This window comes from Anomaloglossus baeobatrachus, chromosome 2, assembly GCF_048569485.1.
Source record: "Anomaloglossus baeobatrachus isolate aAnoBae1 chromosome 2, aAnoBae1.hap1, whole genome shotgun sequence".
NCBI lineage: Eukaryota > Metazoa > Chordata > Amphibia > Anura > Aromobatidae > Anomaloglossus > Anomaloglossus baeobatrachus.
In genome coordinates this window covers 357090389-357100143 of record NC_134354.1, presented here as the reverse complement: position 1 = coordinate 357100143, position 9755 = coordinate 357090389, and the positions used below count along the sequence as shown (strand labels likewise).

The 9755-nt window shown below is 45.2% G+C and overlaps 2 non-coding genes across 2 annotated transcripts; both read right to left on the bottom strand.

Annotated features, from left to right (window-relative positions):
* Nucleotides 1-1361: 1361 nt before the first annotated feature.
* TRNAV-CAC (transfer RNA valine (anticodon CAC)) lies at nt 1362-1434 on the bottom strand. Its single transcript has one exon. It is a non-coding gene; the product is annotated as a tRNA-Val (tRNA).
* Nucleotides 1435-4727: 3293 nt separating this feature from the next.
* TRNAV-AAC (transfer RNA valine (anticodon AAC)) lies at nt 4728-4800 on the bottom strand. The gene has a single exon. It is a non-coding gene; the product is annotated as a tRNA-Val (tRNA).
* Between the last annotated feature and the right edge of the window lie 4955 nt (nt 4801-9755).

Sequence of the window (9755 nt, the reverse complement as noted above, 5' to 3'; positions counted from 1 at the left end):
TGCATATATACATACATACAGACACGCATACTGCTCTGCTGCATATATACATACATACATACAGACACGCATACTGCTCTGCTGCATATATACATACATATAGACACACATGCTGCTCTGCTGCATGCATACATACAAACACACATCTTGCTCTGCGGGGCCCACACACGCGGCTCCGGGGGTCACACACATGGCTCTGCGGGGCCCACACATGCACGGGGGGACAGGGAGGGGCGGGGAGGGAGTGATGTCCCACATACTGATCAGGTCACGGTGCAGATGGGGCCCACACAGCGCCGGAGGGAAGCGATGTGCTGGGGGTCGCTGGCTGGCACTGTGACTCCTTCATCTGTGCGACCGAGCAGGACGCCGGGCGGTAGCTCCGCCCACAGATGATGCTCAATGTAGGAGAACACAGTGAACGCTGTGGTCTGCGGGCCTTAAAGGGCCGGCAGCCACAGTTTCCAGTGCCAAGGACTGCTGCCCCCGGGCCGACCGCAGGTAAGCCGAGCAGGACCGTGTGTGTGTGTGTGTGTGTGTGTGTATACGTGTGTACGTGTGTACATGCCGCGGGCAGGAGGGGGCGGAGCGAGCTGAGCGGGGAAGTGTGGGCTTCCTGCACGTAACTATGATAAACATTGGGTTACTAACCAAAGCGCTTTGGTTGGATACCCGATGTATATCTTGGTTACCAGCTTGTGGCAGGCTGCCAGCGATGGCTCCTGCACACTATAGCTGTAAAAAGCCCTGCTTTTTGCTGCTAGAACCGTTCTCGAACGTATCTAGAACCATCGAGCTTTTGCAAAAAGCTCGAGTTCTAGTTCGATCTCGAACAGCCCCCAAAATCACTCGAGCCTAGAACTGGAGAACCTCGAACCGCGCTCAACTCTACCCAGGACCTTCTGCGTGTTAAGCAGAAATGATGACCACTACACTATGAAACTTGACAAAAAGTTACTGTGTATTGGCTAGCAGAGCAGAATTGTGACTGACGGGGCCTTTTTATTGCTGAAGGAAAGTATTTTTGGTTAATGAAACATTTACAATTTTTATTACATATTTTACCAGTTTTATTCCTACAAAGGGATTTTGCTTAAATTGAAGTTTATATTGAATGTGTTACTTTTTTCTCCATAGTTTGGTCTTTTGCTTTTGTATTTATGGGAACTATATATTTTGAAACAAATAGGATTTTTATAATATGGGATTATGTTTTCTGCTAAAATGGTCAATAAAAAAGAAACCCAAAATCGTAGTTCTCTTTGTGATGGAAGCCAAAATGTATTGTCATTTGGCAACGAAACCAAGAATTTCACATATTACAAGTCGATAGGAAATTCCTTCAACACCAAAAACCAGATTGGTTTCACTGGGGATTGAACCCAGGACCTTCTGCGTGTGAAGCAGACGTGATGACCACTACACTATGAAACCTTTGAAATTCTGCAAAGTAATGGCAATTAGAGTCGAGTTTTGACCGCCAGGGAAAAAAAAACAAATTCGTAGCTCTGTTGGTGATGGAAGCTAAAACATCCCGTTATTCGGCAACAAAGCCAAGAACTTTATATACTGCAGGTTGATAGGGGATTATTTCAACACCAAGAACACATGGGTTTCACTGGGGATTGAACCCAGGACCTTCTGCGTGTTAAGCCGACGTGATGACCACTACTCTATGAAACCTGATGGAAAGTTACTGTGTATTGGCTAGCAGAGCAGAATTGTTACTGACGGGGCCTTTTTATTGCTGAAGGAAAGTATTTTTGGTTAATGAAACATTTACAATTTTTATTACATATTTTACCAGTTTTATTCCTACAAAGGGATTTGCTTAAAAGGAAGTTTACATTGAATGTGTTACTTTTTTCCACATAGTTTAGTTGTTTGATTTTGTATTTAAAGGAACTATATATTTTGAAGCAAACAGGATTTTTATAATATGGGATTATGTTTTCTGCTAAAATGGTCAATAAAAAAGAAACCCAAAATCGAAGTTCTCTTGGTGATGGAAGCCAAAATATATTATCAGTTGGCAACAAAAGAAAGAATTTCATATGTTACAGGTTGATAGCAAATTACTTCCCATCATTCGGCAACAAAGCCAAGAACTTCATATATTGTAGTTTAATTGAGTATTATTTTAACACCAAGAACAGATTGGTTTAACTGGGGATTTAACGCAGGACCTTCTTCGTGTTAAGCGGACGTGATGACCACTACTCTATGAAACCTGATGGAAAGTTACTGTGTATTGGCTAGCAGAGCAGAATTGTGACTGACGGGGCCTTGTTATTGCTGAAGGAAAGTATTTTTTGTTAATGAAACATTTACAATTTTTATTACATATTTTACCAGTTTTATTCCTACAAAGGGATTTTGCTTAAAAGGAAGTTTACATTGAATGTGTTACTTTTTTCCACATAGTTTAGTTTTTTGCTTTTGTATTTAAAGGAACTATATATTTTGAAACAAAAAGGATTTTTATAATATGGGATTATGTTTTCTGCTAAAATGGTCAATAAAAAAGAAACCCAAAATCGTAGTTCTCTTGGTGATGGAAGCCAAAATAAATTATCAGTTGGCAACAAAACAAAGAATTTCATATATTACAGGTTGATAGCAAATTACTTCAACAGCGAAAACGGCTTATTTTTACTCGGGATTGAACCCAGGACCTTCTGCGTGTGAAGTAGACGTGATGACGACTCCACTATGAAACCTGTGAAATCCTGCAAAGTAATGGCATTTAGAGACGAGTTTTGACCGCCAGGGGAAAAAAAAAAATAATTTGTAGTTCTGTTTGTGATGGAAGCCAAAACATCCCGTCATACGGCAACAATGCCGAGAACTTCATATATTGTAGTTGGACAGCGTATTATTTCAACACTAAGAACAGATTGGTTTAACTGGGGATTGAACCCAGGACCTTCTGCGTGTTAAGCAGACGTGATGACCACTACACTATGAAACTTGACGATAAGTTACTGTGTATTGGCTAGCAGAGCAGAATTGTGACTGACGGGGCCTTTTTATTGCTGAAGGAAAGTATTTTTGGTTAATGAAACATTTACAATTATTATTACATATTTTACCAGTTTTATTCCTACAAAGGGATTTTGCTTAAATTGAAGTTTATATTGAATGTGTTACTTTTTTCTCCATAGTTTGGTCTTTTGCTTTTGTATTTATGGGAACTATATATTTTGAAACAAATAGGATTTTTATAATATGGGATTATGTTTTCTGCTAAAATGGTCAATAAAAAAGAAACCCAAAATCGTAGTTCTCTTGGTGATGGAAGCCAAAATATATTATCAGTTGGCAACAAAAGAAAGAATTTCATATGTTACAGGTTGATAGCAAATTACTTCCCATCATTCGGCAACAAAGCCAAGAACTTCATATATTGTAGTTTAATTGAGTATTCTTTCAACACCAAGAACAGATTGGTTTTACTGGGGATTGAACGCAGGACCTTCTGCGTGTTAAGCAGACGTGATGACCACTACTCTATGAAACCTGATGGAAAGTTACTGTGTATTGGCTAGCAGAGCAGAATTGTGACTGACGGGGCCTTTTTATTGCTGAAAGAAAGTATTTTTTGTTAATGAAACATTTACAATTTTTATTACATATTTTACCAGTTTTATTCCTACAAAGGGAATTTGCTTAAATGGAAGTTTACATTGAATGTGTTACTTTTTTCCACATAGTTTAGTTGTTTGCTTTTGTATTTAAAGGAACTATATATTTTGAAACAAACAGGATTTTTATAATATGGGATTATGTTTTCTGCTAAAATGGTCAATAAAAAAGAAACCCAAAATCGTAGTTCTCTTGGTGATGGAAGCCAAAATATATTATCAGTTGGCAACAAAAGAAAGAATTTCATATGTTATAGGTTGATAGCAAATTACTTCCCATCATTCGGCAACAAAGCCAAGAACTTCATATATTGTAGTTTAATTGAGTATTATTTCAACACCAAGAACAGATTGGTTTTACTGGGGATTGAACACAGGACCTTCTGCGTGTTAAGCAGACGTGATGACCACTACTCTATGAAACCTGATGGAAAGTTACTGTGTATTGGATAGCAGAGCAGAATTGTGACTGACGGGGCCTTTTTATTGCTGAAAGAAAGTATTTTTTGTTAATGAAACATTTACAATTTTTATTACATATTTTACCAGTTTTATTCCTACAAACGAATTTGCTTAAAAGGAAGTTTACATTGAATGTGTTACTTTTTTCCTTATAGTTTAGTTGTTTGCTTTTGTATTTAAAGGAACTATATATTTTGAAACAAACAGGATTTATATAATATGGGATTATGTTTTCTGCTAAAATGGTCAATAAAAAAGAAACCCAAAATCGTAGTTCTCTTGGTGATAAAAGCCAAAATATATTATCAGTTGGCAACAAAACAAAGAGTTTCATATGTTACAGGTTGATAGCAAATTACTTCAACAGCGAAAACGGCTTGTTTTTACTGGGGATTGAAACCAGGACCTTCTGCGTGTGAAGTAGACGTTATGATGACTCCACTATGAAACCTGTGAAATGTAATGGCATTTAGAGACGAGTTTTGACCGCCAGGGGAAAAAAAATAATAATTTGTAGTTCTGTTTGTGATGGAAGCCAAAACATCCCGTCATACGGCAACAAAGCCGAGAACTTCATATATTGTAGTTGGATAGCGTATTATTTCAACACTAAGAACAGATTGGTTTCACTGGGGATTGAACCCAGGACCTTCTGCGTGTTAAGCAGACGTGATGACCACTACACTATGAAACCTGACGAAAAGTTCCTGTGTATTGGCTAGCAGAGCAGAATTGTGACTGACGGGGCCTTTTTATTGCTGAAGGAAAGTATTTTTGGTTAATGAAACATTTACAATTATTATTACTTATTTTACCAGTTTTATTCCTCCAAAGGGATTTTGCTTAAATTGAAGTTTATATTGAATGTGTTACTTTTTTTCTCCATAGTTTTGTCTTTTGCTTTTGTATTCATGGGAACTATATATTTTGAAACAAATAGGATTTTTATAATATGGGATTATGTTTTCTTCTAAAATGGTCAATAAAAAAGAAACCCAAAATCGTTGTTCTCTTTGTGATGGAAGCCAAAATGTATTGTCATTTGGCAATGAAACCAAGAATTTCACATATTACAAGTCGATAGGAAATTACTTCAACACCAAAAACAGATTGGTTTCACTGGGGATTGAACCCAGGAACTTCTGCGTGTGAAGCAGACGTGATGACCACTACACTATGAAACCTTTGAAATCCTGCAAAGTAATGGCAATTAGAGACGAGTTTTGACCGCCACAGGAAAAAAAACAAATTCGTAGCTCTGTTGGTGATGGAAGCTAAAACATCCCGTTATTCGGCAACAAAGCCAAAAACTTTATATACTGCAGGTTGATAGGGGATTATTTCAACACCAAGAACACATGGGTTTCACTGGGGATTGAACCCAGGACCTTCTGCTTGTAAAGCAGACGGGATTTCCACTACACTATGAAACCTTTGAAAGCCTGCAAAGTAATGGCAATTAGAGACGAGTTTTGACCGCCAGGGAAAAAAAAAACAAATTCGTAGCTCTGTTGGGGATGGAAGCCAAAACATCCCATCATTCGGCAACAAAGCCAAGAACTTCATATATTGTAGTTTAATTGAGAATTATTTCAACACCAAGAACAGATTGGTTTTACTGGGGATTGAACGCAGGATCTTCTGCGTGTTAAGCAGACGTGATGACCACTACTCTATGAAACCTGATGGAAAGGTACTGTGTATTGGCTAGCAGAGCAGAATTGTGACTGACGGGGCCTTTTTATTGCTGAAGGAAAGTATTTTTGGTTAATGAAACATTTACAATTTTTATTACATATTTTACCAGTTTTATTCCTACAAAGGGATTTTGCTTAAAAGGAAGTTTACATTGAATGTGTTAGTTTTTTCCACATAGTTTAGTTGTTTGCTTTTGTATTTAACCCCTTCACGACCATGGACGGAAAGATCCGTCCTTGTGCCCTGTGCCTTAACGACCAAGGACGGATCTTTCCGTCATGACGTAATCGCGGGCACTGTGGTCCCGGTAATAGCAATCGGTGGAATTTTCCACCGTTTTCTAGAAGGAGGGGACCTCTGCTTGACCTCCCGAGGAGTGATTTCTCCACCCCGGACCTACGGTGCCTGTGATTGGCTGATTTGTGACAATGAGTCAATCACAGGCGTTGTAATGTCTCAGCTAATAAAAATAGCTGAAACATTGCAATTCAGCCCTGATCGGTGTTTCTATAACACTGATCATTGGCTGACCTTTAGTTAAACCCCCCCAGCTCTGATTGGAGGGATCGTCCTCGTGATCGAACCCTCCAGTCACTGTGAATCAGGGTACTGGTGAACTGCCCGTGACCGCTCACCTCCGGTTCACTTCATCCTTGGATTGAAGGTGCTGAGAGCGATCCTGCTGCCGTGATCCTGCTGCCGTGATCCTCGGTGAGTATTGCCCCCAACCCATCCACTGCTGTTCCCCTCCCCATCGCCGCTCTGCCCATCGCCGCTCTGCCCATCACCCCACCACTGCCTCCGCCACCCCCGCACTGCCCGATCGCTGCCTCCGCCACCCCCGCACTGCCCGATCGCTGCCTCCGCCACCCCCGCTCCGCTTCACCGCTACCCCCGCACTGCCCGATCGCCGCCCCACCGCTGCCTCCGCCACTCCCGCACTGCCCGATCGCTGCCTCCGCCACCCCCTCACCGCTACCCCCGCTCTGCCCATCGCCACTCTGCCCATCGCCGCTCCGCCCATCGCCGCTCCGCTTCACCGCCACCCCACCGCTGCCTCTGCCACCCCCGCACTGCCCGATCGCTGCCTCCGCCACCCCCGCACCGCTTCACCGCCACCCCCGCACTGTCCGATCGCTGCCTCCGCCACCCCCGCACCGCTTCACCGCCACCCCCGCACTGTCCGATCGCTGCCTCCGTCACCCCCGCACCGCTTCACCGCCACCCCCGCACTGCCCGATCGCTGCCTCCGCCACCCCCGCACCGCTTCACCACCACCCCCGCACTGCCCGATCGCTGCCTCCGCCACCCCCGCACCGCTTCACCGCCACCCCCGCACTGCCCGATCGCCGCCCCACCGCTGCCTCCGCCACCCCCGCACTGCCCGATCGCTGCCTCCGCCACCCCCGCACCGCTTTACCGCTACCCCCGCACTGCCCGATCACCGCCCCACCGCTGCCTCCGCACCATCGCCGCTCTGCCGCTGACCCATCGCCGCTCCGGCCCACCGCTGCTCCCGCACTGCTGCCACACGCCGCCCCGCCGCACGATCGCTCCTCCGCCGCTGCCTCCGCTCCGCACGCCCCACCGTACCATCGCTGCCCCGCACACCTCATCGCTGCCTGTAATCGCAGGCCAGTGTTTGCTTCCCCTCCCCCAGCCATCTCTGCTGCCGATCCACCGCTGCCCCCCTTGCTCCCTCCACCCCCCCTTCCCCAATCCACCGCTGCCCCCCTTGCTCCCTCCACCCCCCCTTCCCCAATCCACCGCTGCCCCCCTTGCTCCCTCCACCCCCCCTTCCCCAATCCACCGCTGCCCCCCTTGCTCCCTCCACCCCCCCCAATCCACCACTGCCCCCCATGCTCCCTCCACCCCCCCCCAATCCACCGCTGCCCCCCATGCTCCCTCCACCCCCGCCCCCCCCCAAAATCCACCGCTGACCCCATGTCCTGACTCACCATCAGCTGCTTGGACAATGTGCTCCAATCTCTCCTGCTGCTGAGTGAGTATTGATCCTAGCTTCCTCCTTCACCCCCCTTTCCTCCTTCACCCCCCTTTCCTCCTTCACCCCCCTTTCCTCCTTCACCCCCGTCGAATGTGACATACATAAATGTTTTTTTTGTTTTTTTTATTATTGTAAAGGTCAGCCCAGTGCCAACATGGCAGTCTCGCATCACATAACTTGTCTTGGCCGCCCGCTTCCCGGGCAGGAGCGTGCAGCCATGTACAAATACATGCTGCTGCACGCTTCTTACCAAGGAGCGGGCGGCTTTGCAAGGTGATGCGATGCGAAACTCACACGTGTGACTCTGGGCTTGGTGTCAGTTGCAGGTGCGTGTGTATATTTTTTATTTTATTTTTTTTGCAAAATTCTGATATTCTGCTTTTTTGTTTTTGTTTTTTTTTTTTAGGTTTTTCCTGTTCAAACACATACCCAAACATTTGAATAAAGTTTTTCTTTGCACACCTACACACACACACTCCACATACGATGTCCCGGTCTTCCCAATCTCGGAGGATGTATTCAGCCGAGGAGGCATATGCCATTGTTGCCTCCGAGACTGATAGCGAAGGAGATGACCCCACATTCCTTTGCTCCTCCCAGTCCTCTTCCTCCTCCAGTGCCGAGGAACCACCCAGAAGACGTCGTAGACTGATTCGTCCGGCGCCCAGTGGAGAAGACCCGGCGCCCAGTGGAGAAGACCCGGCGCCCAGTGGAGAAGACCCGGCGCAGAGCGTGAGTGATGCCCAGCCCAGCACTAGTGCTAGTGACCCCCAACCTAGCACTAGTGACCGGGAGTGGACCCCAGCCCCCGAAAATTTTGCACCACGGATTCCTGATTTTACTCCCCAATCAGGAATCCAGTTTGATACCAACAACCTTAGAGAAATAGAATTTTTCAAAGTCTATTTCTCTGAAGAGTTCGTTAGCCTCATGGTGGTGCAAACAAATCTTTATGCCCAACAATTTTTGGCCAAAAACCCTCGCTCATCATTTTCTAGCTGGACCCCAACGGATTCAGTAGAAATGATGAAGTACTGGGGTCTGACTCTTCACATGGGGTTAGTGAAGAAGCCAGAACTTCGCCAATATTGGAGTGTTGATGTTTTATACAACACTCCAGTATTTGGTATGATTATGCCCCGCAGACGGTTTGAGGCTATCCACAGATTTTTGCATTTTAGGGACAATCTGGAGTGTCTTCCCCAAGATGACCCGAATTTTGACAGACTGTTCAAAATTCGTCCGGTCATCAAACACTTTAGCAAAAAGTTTGCTGAAGTGTACGTTCTCCGGAGGGAAATTTGTGTGGATGAGTCCCTCATCCACTTCAAGGGGAGACTGAAGTTCCGCCAGTACTTGCCCAGTAAAAGGGCAAGGTATGGCATTAAACTCTACAAGCTGTGCGAGAGTACCTCAGGGTACACTCACAGCTTTAGTGTTTACGAAGGGAAGGACATGCAGATCCAACCCCCAGAATGCCCACCTACTCTGGGGGTGAGTGGGAAAATTGTGTGGAGTTTGATCTACCCACTGCTTGATAAAGGTTATCATCTGTACGTTGATAACTTTTATTCAATCATCCCACTTTTCCAATCCCTCTCTTCCAGAGGTACCGCAGCTTGCGGTACGATCCGGAAGAACCAGAAGGGTCTTCCTGTGACGCTAATTGGGCAGCTGCTCCAAAAAGGTGAGAGCAGAGCCCAATGTAGCGACAACATGGTTGTAGTTAAGTTCAAGGACAAAAGGGATGTCCTTTTCTTGACCACAATTCATGGTCCCGGCACCACTGCAACCAATGTTCGAGGTACATCAGCACAGGTTCGCAAACTGGACTGTGGCTTGGCGTACAACAAACATATGGGAGGAGTTGATCTTTCTGATCAAGTCCTCCAGCCCTATAATGCCATGCGGAAGGTTAAGGTGTGGTATAAAAAACTGGCCGTGCA